Raw genomic sequence first — 9845 nt, 5'->3', positions numbered from 1 at the left:
TATGATTATATGTGCACATAAGAGTATGCGTGAACCGTATACTTAGGTATGTATAAATGTATGAGTGCATTGCATGTTTGATATACGTACAAGAACTGTTAAGACAAGAAAGCTGTACATGATAATTTAAGTATGATATTTTGATGATGAACAACTGGAACAACTGGATTTCAGCTATGACAATAAAAAAAGAAGAAAAGAATTGAATAAGTTTACAAGTTCTACATTGAAGAATTGATTGAAGATTTTGTGCAAGTATAAATCTCTTTAAATTCTTGTAAGAGCCTTACTTTGATTGCATATCTCACTTGCATTACACCTAAAAATACTTAGGAAAACTTTCCTAAAAAGAACCCTTTGCAAAAATCATTTTAGAAAGCCCTTTACTTATATTTTTAGTTTTATCAGTGGACCAATAGTCTTATCAGTTAACCGATTTTCTCGCACCTTTTTCTAAGCCAAATGTCTATTTTCTAATCAGTCGACTAATCTACTCTTAGTCGACCGACCCGAATATCCAATTTCTGAAAAATTTAACAGAAGTCGACTGAAAGCTTTTTTCAGTATACTAATGATTTTCATCAGTCGACTAATTTTCGAAATCCTGAATTCAAATCTTTTCGGCTAGACACAGTAGTCGACTGATTTAACAATCAGTCTGCTAATATTTGATTTCAGTCGACTGATAAATTTTTTAGTTGACTAATATAGCTATTTTTTAAACTTTTCAGAAGTTGCATTCTTTCATTTTTCAAACATTTTGACTATTCAAAACTATCGGTTTGACACTCCTTTGTATCACCTACGTCTGAAACTCTTCATCTATAAATAAGAGTGAGATCTGCATTCAATATTAATGAATTGAAACATCAAATTCTGTGTTTTTCACTCATATTCTTTCAAGCATTCATTTTTTCACTCACTAAGTCTTTTCACTCAAGTTCTTCACTTCAATTTCTTTTGTGAGTCAGTGAAACCGTGAGTTGAGTATTTCTGAAGCATTAGAAGCCTCTGCAAACCTATTTCACTTTCTTTGCATTCATAAGAAAGACTCATAGGTTGATTGTAAGTTGTTTATTTCATTTTTTCTGTAAAAGAACAAAGCCTCCTTAGTTTAAATGAGAAGTTTGCTTTCAGCAGGGCTGAAAGTGAGACCGGTTTTGGTTTGTTTGATTTTGTGGTGACATAATTTTGATAGTAGAAATCTCAAGCGGTTTTTGCTTGGATACTGAATGTAGGTCTGGAGGACCGAATCAGGATAAAATATTTGTGTTCTTTGTGTGTGATTGCTTTGCAGAATTCAAAATCTTTCAAATTCCAAAGACAAAGCTTAAAAATACTATTCACCCCCCTCTAGTGCTGGTTGCATCGATTCTACAGTACTTTCAAGAACGTGCGTGAATGATTTGTTTACGTACACATCAAAGTATATGTGCATTATTTTTGTATGATTTTTATGCTCACATCGTTATATGATAATGTTAGAGTTACGTAGATTATACCGTAACCACTATCTTTTGTGTTATTTATTTTTTGAGAAATAGTAATGATCTACAAAATTGTGCTAAGACATGATGTGTCTTAAATTCTGTTTCTTTATACTTTTTAGTTTCACGATAGTAGGTGGACAGATGTCGATAAACACAGTGATTGTTATGTTGAACTCAATTGTACTCTTTTTTTTTTGTATTTTCATGTACAAACTTTGAAATTTCATTTATGAAGTAAATGAAATCATTTTGTTATATTCAAATTGCCATGGTTTAATTATAACTCTATGACACGCCCAAGTCCGAGTTTGAGAATAGTTTTGAATTTGTTAAAAAAAAAATCACTATTTAAAAAAGAAAAATCTCATTGAGTTAAGGCAGCGCGTTACACTATTGAGAAAGGTTCTTTTATCATCAAGGATATACATGGATCACTAATTATTCATACGCATACATGGAAAGATAAACCCATTGATTGGATACCAGATGTACGACATGTAAGTTGTACTTTGTAAACATTCTTTATCATCAATGAGCTGGTAGGGCTCGGCTGAATCCCGTCTTGCCTGTGAAAAACATGATTTAAAGTTAAAGCAAACAGTAGTCCTATCACGTGTACGATGATGTGTGTGTGCAATGCGAAAAGGGCAGCTAACGAATTTAAGTAAATTGTTGAATGGTTGAGGTGATTTTTAATTAAAGTAGTTACAATTAAATGATTATGCAAATGCCAAAGTCCAGCATGTTTTTTTCTTACTATTATTATATGGTACGATTATCAAAGCTTTCCAAACATTTTTCCGCGTGTGAACTCCGTTATGAAGAAGGTATGCCACCATAAGGTTTGCAACATCATCATCATTTTCCTTTAGCAAGGCGCTCAATTTTATGCTGGTAACGTCGAGGTAGTTTTAAAGATATTTTAAAATTGTCTGTTCAAAAAAATAAATAAAAGAAATTGATAATGATTTTCCATGAACTCGTTTTTTGCGTTTTCATGGAAACCAGCTCATCATTCTCAAGGGAATGTTTTCATATGAGGGACCCATGAAAGGGTTTGCATGGTACTTTATTCCATGATGATTTGATGTCTGTTTCACTCATGGTGAAGGAAAAGATAAGTATGCCAGCTCAATCATTTCTAATGAAATAAAGGAGTGTAAGATTTTTCTTTCAAGGTGTCTGGTTGTAGCCAGACCCATGCTCAACTTGCATGATTAATCAATTTGATTGTCTTTGTTTGGACTAACCACCTTTATTTCTTGCCTTGTTGATTATGGGCTTGTTTGATGGCATGTCACGCGGGACGCCACAGCTGTGTGGACACCCTTACCATCAAATAAAGGACACCGGCGAGAGGGGGAAACATAGGTTAAAAAAAAAAGTCGAAGAGGGGTCCCCCTTTCTCTCTCTCTCTCTCTCTCAGCCAATCGATGAGAACACCGGCGAGGCAACAACATCATGGTCTCCTCTCTCTCTACCCTGTGCAGCGGTCTGGCAGCGAGACCAAGGTGCGTTGCCTCGCCACACCTTCGTCTCTCTCTCTTCATTTTCTTCTCTCTCTTTGTTCTTCTTCTTCTCCTCTCTTATTAGGGTTCTGAATAAGAAATTTCTTTCATAGGGCTTTGATTAGGTTTTTTTATTTGATTATGATTTTTATTTTGATTTTCTTGTTAATTTGATTAGGGATTTTATTTGATTCTTTAGGTCTTTTCTTTTTTATTTTATTTGATTAGGGCATTGAATCAAATTTGTTAAATTAGAGCATTTTGTAGTTAATTTGATTAAGTTTTTTTTATTTGATTAGGGTTTTTTCTTTGATTTTTAGTTAATTTGATTAGGGCTTTTCTTTGATTTTGTTTGATTAGGGCTTTGAAACGAATTTCTTAAACTAGGAATTTTTGTAGTTAATTTGATTAGGGTTTTTTATTTGAATTTCTTTGATTAGGGCTTTGAATCAAATTTTTTAAATTAGGGCTTTTTATAGTTATTTTGATTAAATAAAATTCTTTGATTTTTTTATTAGGGCTTTGAATCAATTTTTTTTAATTAAGGCTTTCTGTAGTTAATTTGATTAGGGCTTTTCTTGTATTTGATTAGGGCTATTTTTTATTTTCTTTGATTAAAGTTTGAATTTGGTTTTTTATTTATTTTTATGGTTTATTTTCTTATAGTTTAGTTTTTTTTGTTTATTTACTATTTATTTTCTTGCATTTTAAGGTTTTATGATTTAATAGGGTTTGATAATTTTATTTTTATAGTTAATTTGATTTTAAGGTTTGATATTTTTATGATAAACTTTTATAATTAGATGTAATATGACATTGATTAAAGCATTTACATATAAAAAAATATCAATTCTTATTTTTTCACAAATTACTCAAATTTTAAATATTCTTTAGTTTTTAGATCTAATATGAGATCCATATACAAGGCTAAAATTCATAATAAACATGTTAAAACGCTTACATAGTTGGGCGGATTAAGTAGTATGATCCAAAATAAAGTTATCCGACCCATTATCCATGTGTGTCTATGTCAAATGTTAGACATAGGGTATGTTTGATGGCTTGTCTAGGGTTGGATGAAATGAACAAAAAAGATGGATCAGAACATTGGTTTTGTTCATTCTATAACAATTGTTCCAAGTTCAACGTTTGTGTGGACTGTACTCAGAAGTTATGTTCCAAATGTTTGTTGTTTAATGATGATGTGCAGACAACTTGGACACTCATGGATAATGGGTTGAATTACTTTATTTTGGATCGTATGACCTGATCCATCCACTATTTTACATGTTTTAACAAGTTTATTATGGTTTTTTGCTTGGATATGGATCAATTACAAAATTATGTCGAAAATCAGGAACTTTTGCTTTGCCTTGCATATGGATTCGAATTTGAAGAACAAAATAACCATCAAGTGAAGTTGCATTTCTTATCAAACACTTGTATACTAGCAATGATTTTAATTAATATAGACATTTGATCGAACATTTGGACAGATTGCTTTGTTCCTAGGTCCATTCCAAGCCCTCGAGTTGTTGTTTAATGTTCTTCTGGATATAACTAGTGATAAATTCTCTCAAACATTGCATTGCATGAGTGGTTCTTCTTTTGCTTGCCTAATTGGTAAACTTGTTATTCATATTGATTGAATGTGAGACCATATAATCTTGTTCTCTTATTGAGCTTTTGGTTATGTTCAAGTTATGGGGTTTTGTTCACATGGCAACTGTTGCCATTTACACTAAATCTGTTTATGTAGTTGACTTTTTGAATCCCTTTAGTATGGCACCTTTATCAAAGGTGGATCAATTGCATTTTTTGTAAGGGCTATCGATGACACTCGCAGTCCTTATAACAAAACCTCATTCAATAACATGTTTGGTACAAAATGTTGCATACTACCCTTCATAAACCAATCAAGCATGTAATCCATTTAAGGGAGGCCCATGTTAAGCAGGTAAACCAATCAATCAAGCAGATAATTTTGTGCATAGTGTACCAATCTCAGCAGCTTCTCGTCCTTTATCAGGTAGAGCACTGTGGCCAAAGATTTGATATGATGAATGTTGTGTACACCCACCAACGGCAGCCTCCTTAGGAACATCAGGGACCTTCGAATTCAATTCTACAACCTTATTTCCCTTGGTAGAGAGTAACAAAAAAGGATCAGTATTTGTTCGAGGACAAGCCAATGGACCATTCAAGTTACTTTGGACGAAAGTTTAGATTTCATGTGCTAAGGCCTGATTGTGATGTACCAAAACCAATCAAAGTGTATGCCTGCAGAGGACCTTTTATAGTTGCGGAATTGGAACTAGATTCAGGATTCCATTTTCTATCCAAGATTGCACCACCAGATTTACTGCTCCTGCCTGATTTTAAAGAAGCTTTAGTAACATTGCCTCGATGGCTATTTTCAGCTTGATCAGACTTCAATCTAAAATGTACTCTTGAAATTATTTAAATGGTGCTTTCGATGAGAATCTGGCCTAAATGCTTCTGATGAATATTTTGTATTTGACAGAGATAGGGTGTACTTACAACCTGTTTCTTGCTAATAGCTGACGACTCCTTTGGAAGACAAAAAGAAGAAATTCTGAAATCCCCAATGGCATCTTCATCTTTTGATCTTACAGAAATAGGACAACATGGGGAACTCATTGCCTCATTTAAACTCACTGTCTCATTTGGCAATTGTTCTAAAGAATGTAAATTTTCAGTGTTTTGAATAGTGGAAGATGCATATTGCTTGGAAAAGGAAACCTTGCAGGTGGTAAATTGGGGATTCCACTCACAACAGGTCTAGGGAGAGGAATTTTATGGGATTGGATTCTATTCCACACAATTCCTTGCATGCAAACACCTCAGAGAGAGAGAGAGAGAGAGAGAGAGAGAGAGAGATGGTTTTCACCGTCTTTCTTTTACGTCATTAGAATTCGATGAATCCAAATACACCCAAGTGCCAGCAAAACCTCGACCTCCAGATCTTCGACCACGCTGGCAAGTACCACAAAGGCTTCTCCCACACCCCTGAAACCTACTCCGCCATGATCGAGTGCCTCACCCACGCCCGCGAATTCGACGCCATGGAGTCCCTCTTCCCGCCGGATGAAATCCGAGGGCCGGCCGTTCGGTGCTTCGTGCGCATGCTGAAATTTGGCGTCAATTGATCGGTGATCGGTCTGCTCCTTCAACACCCTCCTCAACGCCATGGTCCAGACGAAGCGCTTCGACCTTGGCCATTTTCTGTATAAGAATGCCCATAAATTGGGCGTCGTCCCGAACATGTTCTCATGCAACATTCTCATCAAGGCGCTCTGCAAGATGAACGATTTGGGTGTCGCGCTCTGGGTCATAGAGGAGATGCCCAGGCAAGGGTTCGTCCCCAATGCGGTGACCTACACGACGGTCCTCGGTGGGATCTCTGCGGCCGATAACCTACATGTGTTTTTTTTAATAGTTCACTCGGTTCATGTTTTTTTTGCAAGGGAGGGGAAGGGGGAGGTGGATAAAAAATAACGCTACATGTGATCTTTTTGTTCCACCCTCCCCCTGTTACAAAAGTAACAGAGACGAGGAGAACGAAATTTTCTGGATGGGAGCGCCTCTCTTGCTCGACGCTCTCTCCTGTGACTTGCTGGACGGGAGCCTACTAAAGATGAAGATGAGCAGGAGCGGCTCGTGCTCGAGCGGGCGGCTAGGAGGGCGATTGTTGACGTTGTCGCCTGCCCGCTGGCGCCAAAGTTTAAAACCCTCGTTGAACCCTAAACCGTAAACCCTCTCTCTCTCTCTCTCTCTCTCTCTCTCTGTGGGGCATTTGGCTTCTGTTGCAGGTGAAGGAGTCTACGTTAGATCTCTGGGCTGAATCTTCGTCGAGAAGTATTTGTGGTTGAAGTCTTTTGATGCTAGCTTTCGGTAATTCTTGTGTTTTCGATCTTTTTGTTCCAGAGATTCTTGCTCTGTGGGCTTTTCTTTTTCTCATTTTTTTTCACTGAATCTGGTTGTTTTGTTCTTGGTTTGGCTTTGTAGGAAGGGTTTTAATTAGTGGTGATTCACCGATATATTTGGGTTCTTCTAGCCTTTCTTTGATTGTTATTTTTGGGTTTCTTCTGTTGTTCCTGTCTTTTTTAGAAATTTGATGTTTTTCTAATGCCTTATGGTGTGGTGGATGACTATTGTTTTAATGAAGGTGGTGTGATGAAAATATTTATATTCTTTTTTTGTTTTCAGAAATTTTCATTGTTATGTGTCAATTTGTGGCTTTATCTCACTATTGATTGAGAAAAATGAAAACTAAGGTTGAAAAGATTGGTAGTTTCTATTTCTTTTATGCTTTCATCTTGAAAATCTTATTATGGTGCCTTGTAATTTTTAAGATATTAGTGTTACCTTGGGTTTGGTGTTGATGTGAATATGGACCCGCTTTGAAATTTTTGTGAAAAAATGGTTTTTTTGGTGCTGAATGATAAATGAAAACTATCATTAAATTTAGTTTCTCGAGGCATTTTAATTTGCCGTGCAGAGATTCCTCCCTCATTTTATTGATGGAATTTTTGTGGGTCTTTTTGATACTTGATGGATTGCCGTATAATATCTTTTAGAGCTAAACTGTGGATTAGGCACAAATGAATTTTGATACCGAACAATCACAGTTTGGTGGCAGTCGCCTAAGGACTCAGGCCCATTTCATGAATTTCTTGTTGAAATCTGGATATTTTTCCATATTTTCAAGTGCATTAAAAGTTAAAATATTACACTTTTCTAGAATTTGAAAATATTGATTTTCAAGATTTGCAACCAAACACACTCTTAGCATGCACTAGTTATTTATTTTGTTTTTCTGAGGTAAATGTGAAGTAGCGTAGAGTCACAATAATTTTCTTGAAGGTAACAAAAAATTGAATTATTTACTCATATTTTAGCCACTAATTTTTGTTCACTTTGTGTTCATTGTTTTAGCTTTTAATTTTATATTGATTTCACTTATTTTAGTGAAAGGATTTCTGATTACTATGACATTGGTGAACCTTGAAGATGAATAACTGAGGGAGGTTTCATCACAAAAACAAACAAAGATTAGAGGCTGGAATGGAGTTGGACACAATCAATTTCAAGACTGAGCAACTTCTGAAGGAGATTGAACTGGATTATTCTTCAATCAAGAAGCCACTTGGTGATGCCTTGTCAGCCATTAAGGAAACCATGATTAGTATCCCAGAGCAAAAGGTTTCATTCCAGACCACCCTGCTTAGAAGTCTGCTATGAATTGTAGGGGGCTGCTTATTCTTCTTTTTCATGTCTTGTATACCTTTGTTGTTGATGGAGGTGAATGGATACCTTATTCCAGCCTAGCTCCCAACTTTATTAGAGACCTCCATGCACCTGCTGATAAAGTAGAATTTACAGTCAGGAAGCCGCACACCTTTGAAACAGTAGGTACTAGGTAGTTATGCAATTGAAAATCCAGTCACAAATATCGATGTGTTTATCAGTATGCCTAAGGTAGGCCCTTCTATAAATAACTTTTTTCACATCCAATATTTCTTACTATTAATAACCATATTGTAACTTTACAACATTTTTAAAAACTATCATGATAGGAAGTCAAAAATTTAAAAAGGGGATGTTATTGCATTGCGTTCAAAATATTGCAATATTCAAAATATATCATGATTTTATTACAAATCTTGAATTTTATAGGCAAAATCTCAAAAATAATCTTTCTTATGATATTTACTCATTTTCTTGCTTATGCAATTTTTATACTTCTAATATTTCAACTCTCTTGGGTTAGCATTTCTTAATAAAAGCATGAGAAAAGCAAAAAAAGAATATTAATACTCCCCAAGACAATCATCAGTAATAAAAGAATTGGTTTTTTATAAAACTTTTGTCATTGTGCTAGTAAAAACTTCTAGACTACTTGAACACCTAAATGTTTTATTTTGATAGGGGTGCTTCCATGAGGACTTTTTGGACCACAGATATCATGCAAAAAGATGTTTATATCTCTCTGTCATTGCGCGGTATTTGAAAAAGCCACCAAACGTTGAAAACAGACATAAGGCTTTTTGTACATCCCTGTAATGAATAATCTTAGGATAGCAGCCAAGAAGAAGTGATCCTTGCTACAGGAGCAAAGTGATCGAAACCTTCCATCTACAAGCCATCAAACAAGCCCTATATGAACAATTTTAGGCCTCAAAACTGAGTCAATAATATCAACTTGGACAACAGATGTGAGTCACGCATGTTTAATTTATGTGGTTCTTTTAGAAAGCCAGTCAATAATCTTGAAGGGCTAAGACTCATGACTTTCACGGCTCCATTTCTCTTATATTACGTGAATGGGTAAATAGAGAGACAAGGTGCTCGTATAGATGAAAGTGAAAATTGTTGCACAAGAAGTTTGTTATCAGTCAAAAGGCCATTTCATCAAGCAACATTTGTGACTAAGCTGGTCAAAATGAGCAGCTCCGTCGGTGACTCATTGCTCACCAAAGCCTGAACCCTTGCTTCTGGTTCCTCGCGCTGTGATGGCAGATGCAACATACAAGTGTGAAACCCTAGTTTGTTATAATCAGTTGCAACCTTGCTGCCATAATCATCATGGTTGGTCACGTGGCATCTCGTTTATATTGGGCAGGTATGTGAAACCCTAGCTTTTTATAATTTGGCTTCAATGCTTGTCTGTGCATTTAGGGCATGTTTGATGCGCCATTTCGAGCGGGATTCGGATGGAAATCTCGCTAGAAACAGCGAAATCAGACAAACGTTGGATGAGGCAGATGGTGTTCTGCATGTCCACCGCGTTCAGTATCATATGTAATTTTTTATCCACCTCCCC

Source organism: Nuphar pumila, chromosome 7, assembly GCF_984573655.1.
Source record: "Nuphar pumila chromosome 7, dmNupPumi1.hap1.1, whole genome shotgun sequence".
In the NCBI taxonomy this organism is placed as follows: Eukaryota; Viridiplantae; Streptophyta; class Magnoliopsida; order Nymphaeales; family Nymphaeaceae; genus Nuphar; species Nuphar pumila.
The sequence above is the reverse complement of the archived record's forward strand: the minus strand, read 5'-3'. Positions refer to the sequence as shown.